This window comes from Epargyreus clarus, unplaced genomic scaffold (genome assembly GCF_041222505.1).
Source record: "Epargyreus clarus isolate Ecla_fem2 unplaced genomic scaffold, WU_Ecla_fem_2.2 ptg000014l, whole genome shotgun sequence".
Classification (NCBI taxonomy): Eukaryota; Metazoa; Arthropoda; class Insecta; order Lepidoptera; family Hesperiidae; genus Epargyreus; species Epargyreus clarus.
Window position 1 is genome coordinate 14,693,651 of NW_027332222.1, and position 21,199 is coordinate 14,714,849.

Below are 21,199 nucleotides of genomic sequence, written 5' to 3' on the forward strand. Positions count from 1 at the left end.
GTACATAAGCAGTGATAGCCTAGTGGTTAAGAAATCGAGTCGTTCGATCGAGGGGTCCGAGGTTCAAATCCCAGGCATGGACCTCTGATTTTTCAAAGTTATGTGCGTATTAGAAATTAATTATAACTTGCTAAACGGTGAAGGAAAACATCGTGAGGAAACCTGCATACCTGAGAGATTTATAAAAAAAAATACGTGTGGCACTCGGAGACTGCCGCGGTAAAGCTATTACATAGCATTTTTTATGCTATGAAAACGCTCAGAAGGAATTCCAGAAATACAATACATTCTTCCATAATCATCAACATTTACATTAATACATCTTTATCCACTATTTTATCATATCTCCATTATATAAGACATTGCAAATATCAGCTATAAAATATACTTCACGTAATTTTAAGATTTCCGCACGGATTATAAAAAAATGTGTATTACTGCCATCTGTGTTCAAGTTGACGAAGCAAGGTTATCAAATAAAATAATAAGGAATGTAAAATAATACTTTATTCAATTATATCCATATTTTTCTATTGACAGTCAACAACTCGGTTGCCTGGAGACTTGATATCCAACAAAGGTGTTACTTATTTTCGTTACGGAATTTCTCGATTCGGTCGCCGCGCTCAAAGCCCGCGATAAAAGCTATGCAATAGCTTAAAATCTCAAAGGTATGTGAAGTCTACCAATACGCACTTGGCCAGCGCGGTGGACTATGGCCTAATCCTTTTCATTGTGAGAGGAGCCCGTGCACAGCAGTGGGGCAGTAATGGGTTATTGATGATGATGATGGTACATAAAGTGTTTAAAAACAACAATTCATATCAACATATCAACCAAAATCAATGTTTATATCGAAATTATTAATAGATACATTTTCCAACATACGATATTGTACGCGTTTTGAAGATAGTATCTAATCCTATCGGGGGTTGATTACAGATGTCCATGAGCGGTAGTAGCCACTTACCATCAGATGGACTGCATGCTCGTCTGCTACTCCTATATAATAAAAAAATACATTTTCTTAGATTATATACATACATAAGTCGTTGCGGTTGGTAGCCCGGATAATTGCGAATCCGGATAACTAAGGTCCGCATAATCGAGTTTCTACTACCATCATTGATCATTCTGTCGATATCATTATGTGAAGAACCTTGCATCATTCCCGATGTAGGAAGCTTGTCATTTCCTTCCATGTTTATTCATGTTGATGATCTATTGATAACATATGCCTTATTGTTGTTTTTCTTTATGCAAATCATTCATTATCTTTTGTGATTAATCTACGTACGACCGGTGTTGATATAAGCAAAATATTTGTTGATTAAATTTGAATTTGATTTATTTTCCGATTAACAGATATTATATTACACTTTTATAAGTCCTATTATGTAAAATTTTGCCCGTAAAAATAAGAATGTTTTCGTTAACAACAAAATACTAAATCAATAAACGGTAACAGAAATAAAATAAGGCACTTATAAAGACGCAGATTTTGCAAGCGAAGTATAACAAGGATTTGAAACGAAAGCGCATTTACTTGTGTGATCTTTTTGCAATACGTAACGTAATATAAGCCGAACGAAGCAGGGAAAGTAAGGCTTTAAAAAAGAAAATAGCAATACAAAAGATGCACAGCAGTGATAGCCTAGTGGTTAAGAAACTCGGCCTCTTAATCGAGGGGCCGAGATTTAAATCCCAGGCACGCACCTCTGATTTTTCAAACTTATGTGCGTATTAGAAATTAAGTATCACTTGCTTAAACGGTGAAGGAAAACATCGTGAGGAAACCCGCGTACCTGAAGGTATGTGAAGTCTACCAAGACGCACTTGACCATCGAGCTGGTCTGTCGTCTAATCTTTCTCATTCTGAGAGGAGACCCCTGCCCAACAGTTGACATCATGTTGAACATGCGTCAGTCAAAATATCAAACGGATTACGTTGTTACCCTTGAGAATCATATGCGTTTTTTATTGTCAATTTTATTTATGTCGTATGACCACCTTGAACTTCCTTCTAATTCTGAGACCCGTGCCTAGCAGTGGGACAGTAATGAGTTGGTGATGTAATACAAAAGTTACAAGGAAGTACGGATCACATTATATAAACCGTAATGTGTTCCGTACAATAGGTTTATATCGAGCAATCGGATTTAATATGAGTCGTTTATACCCCGCTGTGACACTACCGAAATGTCGACCATTCTGAACATTAGTACCGGTGATCGTATCTCTTTAAGGTGGGTACAGACTGCTGTAACGTATAGTAATGTAACATGAAAGGAGCATTTCATAGTGTGGACGCAGCGAGCGCACGAACTGATCATGTTCCCGCATGTGTGGTAAGGGATGTTTGGTGTGGTAAGGGAGACAGACTTTTCCGAGGCGTTCCAGGTTAGTCCTCAGGGGTAGCGGCGCATCCGTGGCCGACCTCAGGTAGGAGGAATATCTAATCCTATCTGGGGTTGATTACAGATGTCCATGGGCGGCAGTAGCCACTTACCATCAGATGTGCTCGTCTGCTACTCCTATATTATAAAAAAAATGTTTCCGGCATGCGCGCGGCGAACATAGCTCAGTCTCTCGAGAACACCGAATAGAATGGATCGTGACGACCAAATATTAGCGACGATGATTGTTGATATCCGTAAAAACCGACAAATGGCGGATCGCGGCGCGTACGAGTTGAAATGTTCTGTTCGTGCGCGTAGTTTGCAAGGTTAGTGCGCGAATGGTGTCTACACTGGGAATTCTGTTGCATGTTCGTTACAACAGTCTGTACCCACCTTAATGATTATGATATAACCATCGGTCATACCGCATTCCCCAATACTAGGTTAGATATGTTTTAATGTTGAAATCTTAGGTTTAATCAACGATCTAATCGTTTAAGATTTGAGCGTTTTAATCAGCTGTAGCTTTAAATTCAACGTCAACAATGATTTGAATTAAGGCGTTAAGGTCTGCGCTTTCTGAATTTTTAACCGACTTCATCATTTTAACACTTTTCCTTGTAGATGTACCGAATAAGATCTTTAATCGTATTTGTCTTCTTTAACTTATCTACAATATCAGTAACGAGAAAATTATTGTGATAAATATTCGCTCTATTAAATTAAATTGTTATCAATAGGTAATTTATTTCATTATTTTAATTATTCTCACAGAATTAAAGTATAACGTATAACAAAAATAATCCTACATTTTAAGAAAGTCGCGGACATACAAACTTACGTACCTATAAACATATGTATGTATGTACGACGTACGTCCAAATCGGTCGGATAAGAATGTGGTATTTTTATTCGACCGAAGTCAGTTAATAAGTAACTTGCCTTAGTGATCATCATTGCAGCCATTTCTGTCAAGTTCACTTTCGGGCTTCGTTAGGCTGAGAAACGAAATCAGGACGGAATTATTAATCGACTTTCCATCGATATTCGTGTTTTCGTGAGTCATCAATAAAACGATAGCTATGATATATGGACGCGAGACACTTGCTCGAGAAAGTGGTCGATCAGCTGACATCGGAACGAGAGCATTTTGGATCGCGATTCGGTGATAGGAAAGTTAATAATGAGCACAGAAATATTCGTGCAAATATTTTGACGTTTTGTTGATAAACTTGCATATATCATAATTTTGATAACATGTCACAGGTTTGTAAGATTTTAGTTTTTTCTCAAGGGCGAATTTTTTACAATTTACGTTATCATAGCGTGCGAAACACAGAGTTTGAGTTAAATATTGTACAATGAATTAACACATTTTTTTTATGAAATAGTACCTATATATCTAAAACCATAATAAATAAGGTGTTTGAACATAAATTACTGTTCGGTGCCGAGCAGATGTTGTGTGACCACAAGCGGTTCTACCACCTTCTAAATATGTAGTAATCGGTAAGCAGCAAAAAGTTCCGGACTTTATGTTGGTTATGTCGATGGTGGTAGAACCCTCTGTGGTTCAACTCCAACGGCACTGCATCTATTTCTGCCTAATAACAGGAGTGTCAAGCGCTGCTGTGTTCTGCTTAGAAGGGTGTGGTTTTAAGGACATACTTCTCTAAGGTATTTCAGTTTAGTCCTCAGGAGTAGCGGCAGGAAATAATCTAATCTTATCTGGGATTAATTATAGCTATCCATGGGCGGCAACAGCCACTTACCAGCAGGCGGATTGCTTGCTCGTCTGCTAGTTTAAAAAACTAAATACCACGCTAAAATCGCACAAGGAAAATCGTTAACCCTGATTCCTGACGATTCTGATGAGGTGAATGGGATAAAATTATTCACACCGTGTATTGCAATCGGTTCTTGTTAATTGTTCAAAATTTTAAATTATTCGGACCGTTTAAAGTGGGTAAAAATCGAGTTCAAAGATTTACGTTACATACATACAAACAGGTAAAGCTTATAAAATGTGCAATAGGCGTACAAAAGGTTGTATACATATATCACTTATTAAATAACACGTGTATTACATGAACATAGTATAAAAGATATAAAATGAAGCAAAAATGATGTTTCAAAAATATTTCGAAAACAAACCGTGCAATGTTATAATAAATCGTAAAGTATGGAGTCAATGCAACCTAGCCTAGAATTCTTATCTAATCTCGCTTTCTTAATAACTCAGGAATTATTTGTTATTATGGGTAATTGAGCCTATTTACATACATTAAGAGTATCTGTACTTGGAGTAGGTACAATAGAACTTCGATTAACTGGACTAATTATTGCCATTAGGCTTCCGGATAATAAAAAAATCGAATAATTGAATGTATGAAGAACAGCCGGTTTTGTGCACATGTGGTACATAAGCAGTGATAGCCTAGTGGTTAAGAAATCGAGTGGTTCGATCGAGGGGTCCGAGGTTCAAATCCCAGACATGGACCTCTGATTTTTCAAAGTTATGTGCGTATTAGAAATTAATTATAACTTGCTAAACGGTGAAGGAAAACATCGTGAGGAAACCTGCATACTTGAGAGATTTATAAAAAAAAATCTCAAAGGTATGTGAAGTCTACCAATACGCACTTGGCCAGCGCGGTGGACTATGGCCTAATCCTTCTCATTGTGAGAGGAGCCCGTGCCCAGCAGTGGGACAGTAATGGGCTGTTGATGATGATGATGATGGTACATAAAGTGTTTATTAAAAACAACAATTCATATCAACATATCAACCAAAATCAATGTTTATATTGAAATTATTAATAGATACATTTTCCAACATACGATATTGTACGCGTTTTGAAGATAGTATCTAATCCTATCGGGGGTTGATTACAGATGTCCATGAGCGGTAGTAGCCACTTACCATCAGATGGACTGCATGCTCGTCTGCTACTCCTATATAATAAAAAAATGAATATTTCCTTAGATTATATACATACATAAGTCGTTGCGGTTGGTAGCCCGGATAATTGCGAATCCGGATAACTAAGGTCCGCATAATCGAGTTTCTACTACCATCATTGATCATTCTGTCGATATCATTATGTGAAGAACCTTGCATCATTCCCGATGTAGGAAGCTTATCATTTCCTTCCATGTTTACTCATGTTGATGATCTATTGATAACATATGCCTTATTGTTGGTTTTCTTTATGCAAATCATTCATTATCTTTTGTGATTTATCTATGCAATAGAAGTGTTGAAATAAGCAAAGAATTTTTTGATTAAATTTGTATATGATTTCTTTTCCGATTAACATATATTTTATTACACTTTTAAAAATAAAGTAAAATTTTGCCCGTAAAAATAAGAATGTTTTCGTTAACAACAAAATACTAAATCAATAAACGGTAACAGAAATAAAATAAGGCACTTATAAAGACGCAGATTTTGCAAGCGAAGTATAAAAAGGATTTGAAACGAAAGCGCATTTACTTGTGTGATCTTTTTGCAATACGTAACGTAATATAAGCCGAACGAAGCAGGGAAAGTAAGGCTTTAAAAAAGAAAATAGCAATACAAAAGATGCACAGCAGTGATATCCTAGTGGTTAAGAAACTCGGCCTCTTAATCGAGGGGTCCGAGATTCAAATCCCAGGCACGCACCTCTGATTTTTCAAACTTATGTGCGTATTACAAATTAATTAATCATTTGCTTAAACGGCAAAGCAACACATCGTAAGGAAACCTGCATACCTGAAGGTATGTGCAGTCTACCAAGATGCACTTGACCATCGAGCTGGTCTGTCGTCTAATCCTTCTCATTCTGAGAGGAGACCCCTGCCCAACAGTTGACGTCATGTTGAACATGCGTCAATCAAAATATCAAACGAATTACGTTGTTACCCTTGAGAATCATATGCGTTTTTTATTGTCAATTTTATTTATGTCGTATGACCACCTTGAACTTCCTTCTAATTCTGAGACCCGTGCCCAGCAGTGGGACAGTAATGAGTTGGTGATGTAATATAAAAGTTACAAGGAAGTACGGATCACATTATATAAACCGTAATCTGTTCCGTACAATAGGTTTATATCGAGCAATCGGATTTAATATGAGTCGTTTATACCCCGCTGTGACACTACCGAAATGTCGACCATTCTGAACATTAGTACCGGTGATCGTATCTCTTTAAGGTGGGTACAGACTGTTGTAACGTATAGCAATGTAACATGACAGGAGCATACAGTACCCTTACCATGAGTTTTTACGTTTTGACAAATATGACTGTTATGGTATTTGTTTACGTATTTGCCCATACAATTTCCAATCAGCGCTCCTAGGGGATTGTATCAGAACTATAGTGTCAGTAACGTAACATTAAATGTCTAAATTGACAAAATGGCGCTTTATGTTTTGTCTCTCTTTTTTGCCGAACATGTGAGGCAGACAAAAAGACTTGAGCACTTACTTATTGCTACGTTTTCTCAATCTACTGAAGCAAACTGAACAGAATAATGGATTGAGTAAACGTAACGTAAAATTGTGGGATGTTTTGAAAACTCATGGTAAGGGTAATACACGCAACCAGTCCATAATGGCGTTGAAATGCTCAGTATCCTTAGTATGAGTTTTTACGTTTGCTCGAAAACGTTCAACAATAACGACTTTGCTCACACAGCGCTCCCATGGACATTATCGGAACTAAAATTTGGTATTGTAAGTTTTAAAAAACTGAATAATCAATTGTAACGACATTTAATTGATAGCGTTATAGTTCCGTTTTTAAACGTATTAAATTTTTAGTTCCGTCCATGGGAGCACTGTAGGAGCGAATTCGTAAACGTTGAAAGTTTTCGAACAAACGTAATAACTCGTACTAAGGGTACAGTTCGCGGACGTAGTTTGCACGGTTAGTGCGCGAATGGCATCTACACTAGGAATTCTGTTGCATGTTCGTTACAACAGTCTGTACCCACCTTAATGATTATGATATAACCATCGGTCATACCCTCATACCGCATTCCCCAATACTAGGTTAGATATGTTTTAATGTTGAAATCTTAGGTTTAATCAACGATCTAATCGTTTAAGATTTGAGCGTTTTAATCAGCCGTAACTTTTGCTTTAACGTCAACAATGATTTGAATTAAGGCGTTAAGGTCTGCGCTTTCTGAATTTTTAACCGACTTCATCATTTTAACACTTTTCCTTGTAGATGTACCGAATAAGATCTTCAATCGTATTTGTCTTCTTTAACTTATCTACAATATCAGTAACGAGAAAATTATTGTGATAAATATTCGCTCTATTAAATTAAATTGTTATCAATAGGTAATTTATTTAATTATTTTCATTATTCTCACAGAATTAAGGTATAACCATAGAAAAGAACTTGTTTTTTCTGTTCCATGGGCATAACGTATAACAAAAATAATCCTACATTTTACGAAAGTCGCGGACATACAAACTTACGTACCTATAAACATATGTATGTTTGTACGACGTACGTCCAAATCGGTCGGATAAGAATGTGGTATTTTTATTCGACCGAAGTCAGTAATAAGTAACTTGCCTTAGTGATCATCATTGCAGCCATTTCTGTCAAGTTCACTTTCGGGCTTCGTTAGGCTGAGAAACGAAATCAGGACGGAATTATTAATCGACTTTCCATCGATATTCGTGTTTTCGTGAGTCATCAATAAAACGATAGCTATGATATATGGACGCGAGACACTTGCTCGAGAAAGTGGTCGATCAGCTGACATCGGAACGAGAGCATTTTGGATCGCCATTCGGTGATAGGAAAGTTAATAATGAGAACATTAAAGTTATTCATGCAAATATTTTGACGTTTTGTTGATAAACTTGCATATATCATAATTTTGATAACATGTCACAGGTTTGTAAGATTTTAGTTTTTTCTCAAGGGCGAATTTTTTACAATTTACGTTATCATAGCGTGCGAAACACAGAGTTTGAGTTAAATATTGTACAATGAATTAACACATTTTTTTTATGAAATAGTACCTATATATCTAAAACCATAATAAATAAGGTGTTTGAACATAAATTACTGTTCTGGATTTTGAGTTCGATCCAACCAAACCGGCATTCATGGTAAATTGTGATTTATCTAATAGATCTGGATATGTCTGTACTTATACACTTTTTTGAGAAGGACACCTATGGCAGACAATCCTAATATGGCTGCTTGAATCTAGAAAGCATATTTTAAAACAAAAAAGAAAATTTTAACCAACATAGCCCAACCAACGTGACCATGAAACCATAATGAATTCAGGTAGCCGCCCACTGAATCAAGTTGTTCCAAGAACCAATAAAACGCCAACAAATAGTCCATTAGTAGTATTGGTATGGACAGGGCCGGATTTAGAGGTTTGGTGGCCCTTGAACAACTAAGGGACGGGGGCCCACAAATTTATTCGAATTTCAAGAAATAAAATTAGTTAAAAAAATAATGAGGTATTTAATTCAGTGCAAGTATGGTCGATGAAAATCAGAAGAAATAATGCTTCCAAAAAAATGTTGCCTATCCATCAAAACATTTGATTTTTTAACTCTATTTTTGGAGGCCCCTCTTGTGGAGGCCCTAAAGCAGTGGCCCTGCTCCAAATCCGGCCCTAGGTGTACCAACGCGGCATGCTAATGCCGCCTACATTACGTTCTCGGCGCCAGCCCTTACTTTCTTCTATTAACCTAGTAACACCTCACCTTTATCACAATAGCTACTGGTTTCGATTGCGATGCAATTTCATAAATGTCACAAACTTTACCGTTAAGAGAATTGGTATTAGATATCTAAAACGTTGATGAAAATTATTTACGAAGGAACCCCTCCCTTGCCAAAAATAATCATATACTACCGTAGCTAGTTGCTACAAATACTAAATAATATTGAAAAAAAGGCTTCTGAAGTATTCGAATTTCGAATGATCTGCTCCAATTTAATTTGATCTGATATCTCAGATTGTTTATGCTTAACATAATCATTTCCTGATTCGACTACGGCGGGAGCATGTCCTCATTTCTGCTTTATTTCTTAACAACGGTATAAAATCTGTGGTCTGGTTTAAAGGGTATGGTAAAAACTTGTACTAACCTTAAACTTAGATTCAGACACGTTTCAATCGATCTCAAGATGAGCTCGTCTTCTGTTTAGTAGGGTGCAGATATCCATAGTGAGGCGACTTAAGATCAAGAGGGTTGCATACTTGTGTGTCATTCCTATTAGACCAAAATCTGTCACTCAATTATCAAGAGATATAACTATATAGTATTTCCTAACAATCAAGTACTGATTTATCGAAAATATGCTACCTACTTATCTCTTTGGACTACTGTTTATTCAAACTTCTTATTTGATTGCTTTGAGACCATATAATTTATAATTTTCTCGTCATCATATCCATAAACCTTATCTTAATACGTAATTTAAACATGAATGTTACTGTTATTGGCGCCAAGCCCTTCCCTACTTTCTTCTATCGACCCACTAACTTCTGACCTTCATCAGCTACAATGGACTACCGCGAGCGTGCCCACTGTCCCTTAGGGCGTCAGCACACGGTTAACTTCAATAAAGATTGTAATCCAAAGAGGCGTAATTTATATTGGCTTTCCACTCGATTATAATGTTTGTAATATTGATAGTTATATAAAAATGTCTATATGTTATTTATCACATGTTATAGAAAACGAGCGTGAGAAGTGATTCCGTTTTGGATTGCAATCTTTATTGAATAGTTACACGTGCACGTGCAAAAGGATGTGTTGTGTATCAAAAATATTTTGGTGCCGTTTAAAATGTTATTCATAAAATAACATACTTAAATAACTAAAGATACAAATACCCCTTGATACAATTTAAAATCGTCTGTTATAGAGATTTTAATGTATAAAATACGTACTGCTGCTACGTGCTCCTGATTATAACAGCTATATTATAAATCTCCATATCATGTGTGATTTAACCATGTAACATTTTATCACGTCATACAACAATCTTCATTTCGCTCATTAGAATTTTTTTCACGAGGTCACGATGCACGACTTTGAATAACACCGAAAGTAATCACGATTACGCGTAAGTCACGCCGTTGGGTAATATTTTGTAGTGTTTGTGCTGTTGCCTTAAACCTGAGGTCCGACCATCAATTTCAATTTAACGCAATTTGCTCCAAGTCTCCTATAAACTTGAAATCGTGTCGTAATACATTGTAATTGAGTTAAGAAGAAAAGCATTTGATGCAAGTATACATAACAGTATTGCATGTAGGTACATTGTTGAGTTTTGAAATTTTAAAAGAACGCCGTAATACGAAATTTGTTCGAGCAATTACGTTTGAGTTTAGTGTTCCGAAATATCCGTGTTTTAAACATGTAAATACTTTTCCGAGGCGTCCCAGCTTAGTCCTCAGAGGTAATGACTCATCTGTGGCCGATCTCGGATAGGAATATCAAATCCTATCTGGGGTTGATTACAGATGTCCATGGGCAGCAGTAGCCACTTACCATCAGGTGGACTGCATGTTCGTCTGCTACTCCTATATTATAAAAAAGTACCATGCATGTGGATGCTGACTTACATATGAGGTGACAATCTAAATCCTCAGGTGCCACTCCTGTGCACGCATCTGTGATCGGCTTCAGGTAGATCCTTGTTTTATCAGGAGGACAATGGTCACTTATCATCTGGTGGACTACATAATCGTTAGCTATTTCATACTTTTAATTTTTATTTTCAACTTCTAACAGGTATATTGGTTCGAAGTATAGCTGAGTTTAACAAGTACAATAATAAATTACTTTTACTTCCGTTTGAAATGACCGAAATAATAGATATTTTCATTTATTTAATTAACTCCTAATCTTGTCGTGCAAAAAACTAATCATTTATTTGATTAACTGTTCAAGTTGTCGTGCAAAAGTTATTTTTCTTTCATAAAATCCGCCAAGTGATAGTTGCCACCCATTTAGCTCGCCTACTGAAACAGGATCATGTTTAGGGCCGTGCGATCGGATTTCGCCCTTGGAGTTCTTTATCTTTATTATTATTACAATTTTACAATACCAGTCCATTATTCACGGCGTACAAGGCGAGCATATGATCGCTAGTGATATATGAATTCGTGTGTACCACAGAGTGATTGTTAAATAGAAGCCTTTCGTAGTGTTGATAGTCACAGAATGCTCTTGTTATTGACCTTCCAATCCATGACACTGATTTAGTGGTTTTAAAATATTTTCTAATTTTTGACGAACGACACTGAGGGTAAGGATATACAGTCTTAAAATATACTTTCATCATCTTCATAAATCAAATGGTTGCATAAAGATTTTGTTGTTGCAGGTTCTGTTTCGAAGGGTTTAAAATATAAGTGTAAGAATTGGGGGACTGTTGATTGATTAGCAGCAGTAACTTGCAACCAAAATTTAACGAGATGAACTTCATGCTTATATGCTTATTATTGTGACAGAAGCGAAATATAAGAGGGGCAGTTTTCATTACATCTTTAATCGAAATCGTAAAGGCAACAAAATCGCTTTGGTTTTTAGTAACGACTTAAGTGGGAGTACTTTTGGCGATGGTTGAGCGGTAGGGGATCGTCACACTCTATATATTACACTATATTTATATTTATATTTACAAACCATGCTATGAAATACATAAAATATGCCATTTCTAGACACAGTAGCTCTGTAGCGCGTACAAAGGCCCACGGTAGCCTTGTTCGGCTATATTTAGTTTTTTCCCTTTACCGATCGCGAAGATAAACGAGTGCAACAACTTATGACCTTTTCGTAACTGGCAGGATTGCCAATTTTATTGACAGATTTGACTCGAACGGATTAACTTTTAATTTAGTCACGATAAATGTGGTGGTCACTTTGAGTAAACCTTTTAAGTAGTCAATCCATGTACGTTACATTCCTCATATTACAGAGTAACTAAAGCATTTTTATTTGTGATTTTTTTTATGAAATTACCTACAGCAGTAGTTTTTGTTGATCGTGTGCTGTGGGTCGCATTGGAGCGAACCTAAACGTATATCCTATACGTATCCGGATTCAATTCTCGGCAATCAATTTAGACTTCTGTTGTCTGGGATTTTGACATGTGTTTGTAAGTCTATGTATGTTCATTGTACATGATACAGGAAATCCTAGTGTGGCGAGAAAATACAGATAAGACTTAGACAATTTTTAAAACCATAATTGTCTAATTACGTTTTTTCCAAATAATTGAGTTTTATTTACGAACATAGTATAACAGTCGTAGCTTATAAAATATATAATTTCATTATTATGGTTGTATTTAATGGGCATACCAACCCTAACCGCTTAATTTAAACCAGCTGTTTTAAACTGGATCGCCTTGACGGATTTAAATGATACCTTTCCTAAAATACGAGTGGGCACGTAAGTTCACTTTGTTTTATCTTAATAGGTAAGTTAAACTATTATCATATATAATATGTATGTAGGTAGAAACATATACGCGATTATTTTGCGTGATACACTATTTTGTAATTTATTATTTAGGGTAAACAGGGGTTTTGAGTTCTGAAAACTATCTAATTACAATCTTTATACCAAAATTTTGTCAAAATAAGTCCATAAGTAACGTAAGTAAGATGACAATATTATTAATCAGATTTTATTGCGTGATGATAAGTTAGTAGTTTATGTAGTTAGAAAGTGGAATTTATATTGAAGTTACTTTAATAATTATTTATTTGTACAGAACTCATTTAAATCCAAAATGGGACATTACGAAGCGTAATGTTATTCCAAAAATATTTGTAGCCCTATTTCTGTATATAATTTTTAGGTGTTTATAAAATATCTAAAACCAGCAATTATCGGACATATCTCGTGGGACTCTATTTTTGTTTGTCAACTAAGTTGGGCTGCTTTCTCCGCCCTGAGAACTTAATTCGCACGAAGCAGTTATGTCATAATCACTGCTCATAATGGGCAAATTACACTTAAATGCGAACAAGAGTGAAACATTTTAAACGGGACAATTTCAAAATTGCTGGGTATTTATAAACGACGTGTCAACTGACGTTGTAGAAATGTGTTTAGACGAAAAATTAAATAATTGTAGGTAGAAGAAGCAGCCTTTGTAGTTCGACTGCAGTATCACCGCCACTTTTCTACCTTCCATAACCATTTTAGAGGCTACTGTTTTTTTTCAAACATTATTAAGAGTGTGTTCTTGAAGTTTTGAAATAAATTTATTTGTTGACAGGAATTATAATTTATAATTTGTATTATTGTATTTTATTTATTTATTAAAGGTTCACCAACGTAGTATACACTTATATAAATTACATTGCAAAAGTACACGGCATTTACAGAATTGACGCTCTAGTAAATTAAAATATAATGAAATTAAGATTACAATTTACATTAGATATAAGATAAGAATATACATTATACAATTTTATACAATTAATAAGTACTTAGATGAATTAAATATATTGAAATTAAAATTTAACTTATATTTAATACATTGAAATTAAATTAATGTCAGTAATAGAAAATAGACTAAGAATAATATTTTTCTAATACAATGATTTTACTTATAGACTATTAACTAATATTCAAAGACTTACAAAAAATATTCTTTATAATTCGGTAAATAATAATGGGGGCCCCACTCCTTGATTGCCCTCCACACCTCCAAATCCGGCCCTGCTTTTTCGCGAAGCGTCCCAACTAAAACCTTTGTAATGGTATTGCTACGCAACAATTTTCTGGACATTCGTAACTCGTAAGTGCACCGAACCAAATTCCCGTTAATTCGTACGAAACTTCGGATCTCGTGCGTACAAAGAGATTTCTTAACACAATAATGTTTGTAAAACCAACAATTGATTTATTCATGTGCGTTATTGCAACGACATTTCACAATTGTTCCATTGCTTACTCACGAGTAATTAGCTACACCACAAAAAGTGTATAACATGTTTCATTAAAGAGTGAACTTAAAATTGATTTTTTAGTGAAATTTATATTTTTGTCTCTCGTTTATTGTCTATGTGGCCTACATACTTTTTTTTTGTTCACGAGGGGAAAACCTTCAACCCCCCACGGCACCGGGGACCCCTTCGCTTACCTGATGCCGTGTGAGCGACACAGGGTTATGTGTGACTCTTACCGCACTAAAACCCCACCGGTGGCCGTCCTCGGCGCTGCGTAGAGGACTTCGGGATCTCCTAAGGAACGGAGTCCTCGCCTACATACTGCCTAGTGTTTAAAACTCGGCCGCTTAATTGGGAGATTCGAGATTCCAATATCAGGAATGAACCTGATTTTGTAATTATAACGATGATGGAAAACATTGTGTGATGCGTGTAGACCTGAGAGTTCTTTGGAAAAAAACATCTCGAAGGCGTGTGAAAGAATGTCTACCGATTCACACTTGATCTGCGTGGTCTAAGTCTATAATGGTATAAGGCTTAAGTCTTCAAATGATAGGAAACCTATGCACAGTAGTGACAAGAGTGGATTGATGACGATATTATTGGCTACATTTGCCCCTACTGTGCTATAATGTCTATTATCTATACTAAGTAAGCGAGAAAGATAGACAAAACCGTCAATTTACATCACAATATTTATTGAAATATGTAAACTGGAATCCATTAATTACGTGCGAAGCAAACTGCAATCAACGCATTTGCGTCAATAGAATTGATGTAAGAACATCACTTCAAACATGGTTATGAAAAGAAAACTTTTGTTTCTATTTTTCTAAAAACACAACCCGGAAATTCTCTCATTCTTGCGCGATTAGATCATATTGTAATATGGTTGTACGTTCACAACGTAAAATAATAACTGTTCTAAATAAACATTGTCTTGTGACATTTGGAAGTATTTCAGGTTTTATTTTTTGAATTTTTACACAAATAAAAATAGTATTACATAATCGCATGGGAACCAACGTCTGTCAAATGTAATGGTTGTATTATTTTCTAACATGGTATATAAAATACTCATGTCACAATGTTAGTTACCGTACTCCTCTGAAACGGCTTTACCGATTTTCACCAAATTTTATATGCATATGTCTGAGAATCGGCTACTGTCTATTTTTCATACCCCTAAGTGATAAGGGTTGTTCATCCTTAACATTTTTTTATTTATATGGCAACACAACGTTTGCCGGGTGAGCTAGTAATATCTATAAGCATCTATTTCTACTATAGTTAAGGGTTATTTCTGCTTTTAAGGAGCACGTCACATTAAAGACGAATTATTCCATCTTTCAACCATATTTTCAACGATCCCTCAGGTATAGCAACGTGTTTGTGTTCCAGTAACAATCTAATCATGTTTAGAGTTAATTATAGTCGTTTATGAATAAGACTGGTAATCTACCATCAGATGGACTGCATGTTCATTATTATGCTACTTCAAATAATATTTAAAAATACTTTTAAAACTCAATTAGTCTCCTTAGAATTCCTTCAAGGTTTGTAGCATCGAAAATTAAATAATAAGCTTATATTATTTTATCGTTTTGTATGAAGATTTTCAACGCTTTTATACTAAAAAATAATGGATATTTCATTCAATTTGTAATCCATCATTTTGATTAAAATTGACCTCGTGAAAAGCTTAATGCTTTATAAGGTCAAGATAATCGTAGGCTTATAAGTGTACTTAAACATAGTGCCTACGTGTAACATTCATAAAAAGTCAATAACGTTTTTACTAATGAGGGACTTCAAGATGAGAGAGACTAATCTACCTACAATATCTAATCGAATATTCTAAATAGGTAAAGTTTGTATACACGTAGGCAGCAAAATTTCAGCTCAGTTGGTTGGACATAAATGGTTTAAAATTCAGTTGCAAGATTTGACTTTCCCATACAAATAAATTAGTAAAGCTAGTTAAATTATAGCTTAATTTAAACCGATGTTAAGATAAGCTAAGACTTCAATAGTAATGAAGAAATAACAAAAACATATATCAAAAATAATTCAGTACGAAGCCTTCAGCTTAATCGTTTGAGGTAATGTCCCATTTTTTCAAAGTTATGTGCGTATTAGAAATTCATTAGCACTTGCTTAAACGGTGAAGGAAAACATCGTCAAGAAATTGAGAAATCTTAAACAAAAGCTCTTCAAAAATATGTGAAGTCTACCAATTCGCACTTGACCAGCGCGGTGGACTATAGCCTAATCATACTCATTCTGAGAGGAGACCCGTGCCCAGTAGTGGGACAGTAATGGGCTGATTATAATGATGATGATTTTAAAATTCAATAAGATTTTTCCTTCATACAACCAAATAACGAACCAAGTTAATACAATTTGGTTATTTAACATAGCGATATTAAGATAAAAGACGATATCACTAGAAAGTTGACAAACAAACAAAAATCGATCCATCAAAAATCGGTCGGACCGAAGCCCTAAACCCAGTTACATGACCTCGCATGACAGACGACAGTGAGTCACGCATGAATCGATAGTCATCTCATCATTGACGCGGTCAGGGTCACGCTCTCAATTCCTGTTCGAGATTGCTCTTGAAATTTCGTGGTGTCCGTAAGCTGTTTTGTATGCGTCTATTTATATGTAAAGTTCATGGGCATGAGGCGAAAATATAGGTAAGTCGCTCTTCGATTAGATCTGAAGAAAACCGTTGGATTTAGAAGAAGAATAAGATCGGTTAAAATGTTCCCTGTAGTCTGGACCGGAATAGACCTACCGTTTCCACTGCCAGTCGTCAAAGGAAACTAAAATGACGCTTCCGGGATCCCATTTTCGTGGTATATGCAAAAACACAGGGAGATGCAACGCAGTGGATTTAGAAGGCATATGATTGACTTAATCGGCACCAATTACGCTTAAGTCCTCATCAGTAGTCGATCTCAAGAGGCTGAAGATTTTAGTGCGGTAAGAATCCCACATAACCTCGTGCCGCTCCCACGGCATAGGGTAACTTTTGAAGGTTTCCCCCTCGTCAACAAAAAAAAAAAAAGTAGTCGATCTCAAGAGGCTGATGGACAGATGCTCAGTTTACAGGATCATTATATCCTAATTAGGGTGACAGATGTTAGAAAAGCCGCAAGTGCTAATTAGAGCTATACATGTCAAAAATACAGATATCTATGTGTATCTCGTGAAGGTGGTAGAACCCTTTGTGGTTCGACTCCGGCAGCAGTGTTAGGCGCTGCTGTGTTTCGGTTTGAAGGGCACACCCTTGAAATGGATGGATGGGAAAAGTCTGTCTCCCTTATCACAATAAGGGTTATATCATCTGTATATCATCTGGGTTGATTACGGCAGTAGCCACTTGCCATCAGGTGGATTGTATGCTCGTCTGCTACTCCTAGATTATAAAAATAAAAATCTAAAAAGACTGAAATGGCATCACTCTTTCTGATTCTGACTCCACCGCCACACTTTTTCTGTACAATGACAATTGTACCTAATATCTAATAAAAGCTAATAAAAGCTGCTACAAACTGGATTTATATTTACTTGCCAAGCAAATCAATTTCTTCAAAATCTTCATAAATCACATCCTTAACTGCATTTATATGACCTTCACTTGAGCTCCAAAATCCCTATTTGCCAATATTTCGTTCACTACACGGAGACAGTCACGCAATAACATGAGTCATGACTCAATATTCATCACCCGATGCGGTCAGGGTCATTCTCAGTTCCTACATTTCCAACTTACTTGCACTTGTAGATACTCGTATGTGGCATCGATTTTATTTCCTGATACTTCGAGAATTGGTGAGGTTTTCAATGTGTTTTTATTTTTAATATTACAGAGTTGTGAGGTGACAGCATTGATAATTACAGATATCTCACCGCCTTGTAATTGAATGTAAAATGGTTGTTTTCCTATTGCGTCTCCGACCGTCATGGTGTGATTTACGCGGAACAATGCCGACATGTGCAGTTAAGTGGTGCAAAAACACGAAATCGAAGAAAAAGTGCGGAGAAATATTGTTTCATTCGTAAATGCTCTAAAACTACACTTTTTTATATTTTTCAAACGCGAAAATAGATGACAGTGACAATTACAATTGTCAAAACTGGTTACATTTTCTTGTTAGGAGTGAGTGATCTTTACTAATCTACGGGTGTCAGGCACGGACAGTGACTGACAAAATAATATCATTCTATACAATGTGTATGAATTTATCAAGAAGCATGGAGTGCGTTACCAAATTCCGGGATTCTTATCTTATGACACGAACCATGACTGTCAAAATGATCTATAGACAAATAAGTTTTTGTCTGTCATGACACGTTCAATGTCTGTAGGCATAAATGGGGCTTTAACAGTACCTGTACCTACTTGTAAAATATCTGATTATATAATTATATCGCAGTTATCATGATGGATATAAATTATCTCGGCTTATTTCAATAACATTATTATCGATACAAGATCGATTTTGTTTCCTGATTAATCGAGTTTGGTGAGGTTTTTGCTTGTAAATGAATTTATATTATTTATTATAATTATTTATTATATTCTATAACAAGACTTCACTCACGTGAATATTATTTTCAGCTAATTTCAATCCATCCATCTGAAACATAGGTCTACTGTTTATAAAGCAGGTATCAATAAAATTGCTGTATGGGAAAAACAAAAACAGTTTATTTAATGATGTTATTCTCTAAACTTAAAAAGGTACAAAATATGTACTTTCTATTACTGAATATCTAATATGATTTACTGTAACGACGCCTGTCTATGTCAAATTTATAAGCGACATAAAACACAGCCATGGTGTCTATTTTCTGTACCTACATTAAAAAGTGTCTGTCAAATTCATAAGCGACATAAAAAATGTGATTCCTGCGGAGTTAGAAGAAAGCTCACAACCTTGGACGCGAGCTTTCGCAAGCCCGACCGGTTCCGGAGCGGAACTCGGCGCGTGCGCATGTTTGAATAAAGGCGAGCTTTTAGTGACGTTTCAGTATAAATCTCAAAATTAACAATAACATATTTTTAACATACATTTGGTAGAACATAAAATGTTTTTATTATGTGTTAACAATATTTTCAAATACCAGCGAATCAGTTACCGTACTCCTCCGAAACGGATTTACCGATTTTCACCAAATTTTATATGCATATTGAGTAGGTCTGAGAATCGGCTATTATATCTTATTATCTATAAGTGATAAGGGTTGTTCACCCTTCATTTTTTTTATTTATTTGGCAACACTACGTTTGCCGGGTCAGCTAGTTTTATTTATATTTTAACGAATTATATTTTAATATAGACAATAACTTTGCCATATGAAATATTGATTATCACGTTTGTGCCTTAATAAAGTATAGTAAGACCTAAACATCATGATCGAAATCGTAAATAAATTTAGCGCAGTATGAACGCACCCTAACATAGTGCGCATTCCACAACACTGAACTGCATTCCTTTCGCCACGTATCTAATAGTTTGAGATGTACCCACACACATGCAACCTAACATACTCGTCTGCTACACAATGAAACCTCGACCCTATATCTACCGTGATTTGAGCTGCATAGTGGAAAATTCAAAAGCATTATGCCGCGGCCACACGCTTGTCAAACCGTCACAAATTCAAACATGTGGATAGAGTGTTTGAGTTAGTTTGTGTAGATTTGTAACGGGCTGTAGTATAGCTTTTGATCAAGACCAATGTTTGTATTTTTGGAGTTTGCGGAAACCGCAACTGTACGGCAATACAGTAGTAGATATAATTCGAGTAAATAAAGATTGTAGTACAAAATGACGATACTTCTATTTCTATTTCTAAAAATAAGAATATGTGGTAGGTACGTTTGTTTGTTCTTTGTGCGTTATTACACATTTAATCCGATTGACATAAATATAAGGTATAAGGATCTATATACTTATACTGTGCCTATGTATAGTTGGTTGCAGCTTGTAAGAATAAATAATCTGTCTATTCGTTATGAATAATCTCCGGAAACGCTGAAACGATTTATTTGAACTTTCACTAGTTAACTGATGTTATAAATAGTACTTTTATTTAAAAAAAAAATTATGACTTTTCACAAAATAAAATTGAAACCCATGAACACGTGTTGTTTCAGTAGTAACTGATGCGAATTTTCAACTCAGCATAGTAAGCCCGGCTAGCTCAGTCGGTAGAGCATGAGACTCTTAATCTCAGGGTCGTGGGTTCGAGCCCCACGTTGGGCGGAATAATTTCCCAACTTGACCTTTTTCATTTTTTTGCAATATTATGTTGCTTTAAATTGTTGTTGATGTAAATACATTGTAAAAAATTGTACTGTCTACCTATGACGTTTTAATAGATAAAGCAAAAAATGCTGAAAAACAGCGGTTTCTTTCAAGTTTTTATTTTTTATTTTTAGTATTTTGTTGTTAAAGTGGCCACCGTTATCTGTAAAAATTTCAAGTGTTTATCTATTACGGTTCATGAGATAGAGCCCTGTTACAGACGGAGAGACAGCGGCGGCTCAGTAATAGGGTTCTGTTTGTACCCTTTGGCTACGGAATCCTAAAATTCTAAGTCTATGGATAATAAACAGATACACACACAGAGTCGTAAGTTTAATTCATGATAATTAAACATCGATTAACAACAACTATTAAAGGCGATTAACATAATCAATACGCCGTTTACGATTCTTAAATCGAATCAGTGGATACCATGTAGGAACTTAATAGCCTATATTAACCCCATAGTTTTAGTTTTTCTGTGAAAGTTGGGTGTGGATGGAATGTATGGAGACCAC

General features: G+C 35.6%; 1 protein-coding gene and 1 non-coding gene across 3 annotated transcripts in view; both read left to right on the forward strand.

The window, feature by feature from the left end:
* Positions 1-21,199, forward strand: part of LOC140746964 (uncharacterized) — a 74,534-nt gene that overhangs the window by 46,289 nt on the left and 7,046 nt on the right. The gene's annotated exons all lie outside the window — the stretch shown is intronic.
* On the forward strand, positions 20,567-20,639 carry TRNAK-CUU (transfer RNA lysine (anticodon CUU)). The gene has a single exon. It is a non-coding gene; the product is annotated as a tRNA-Lys (tRNA).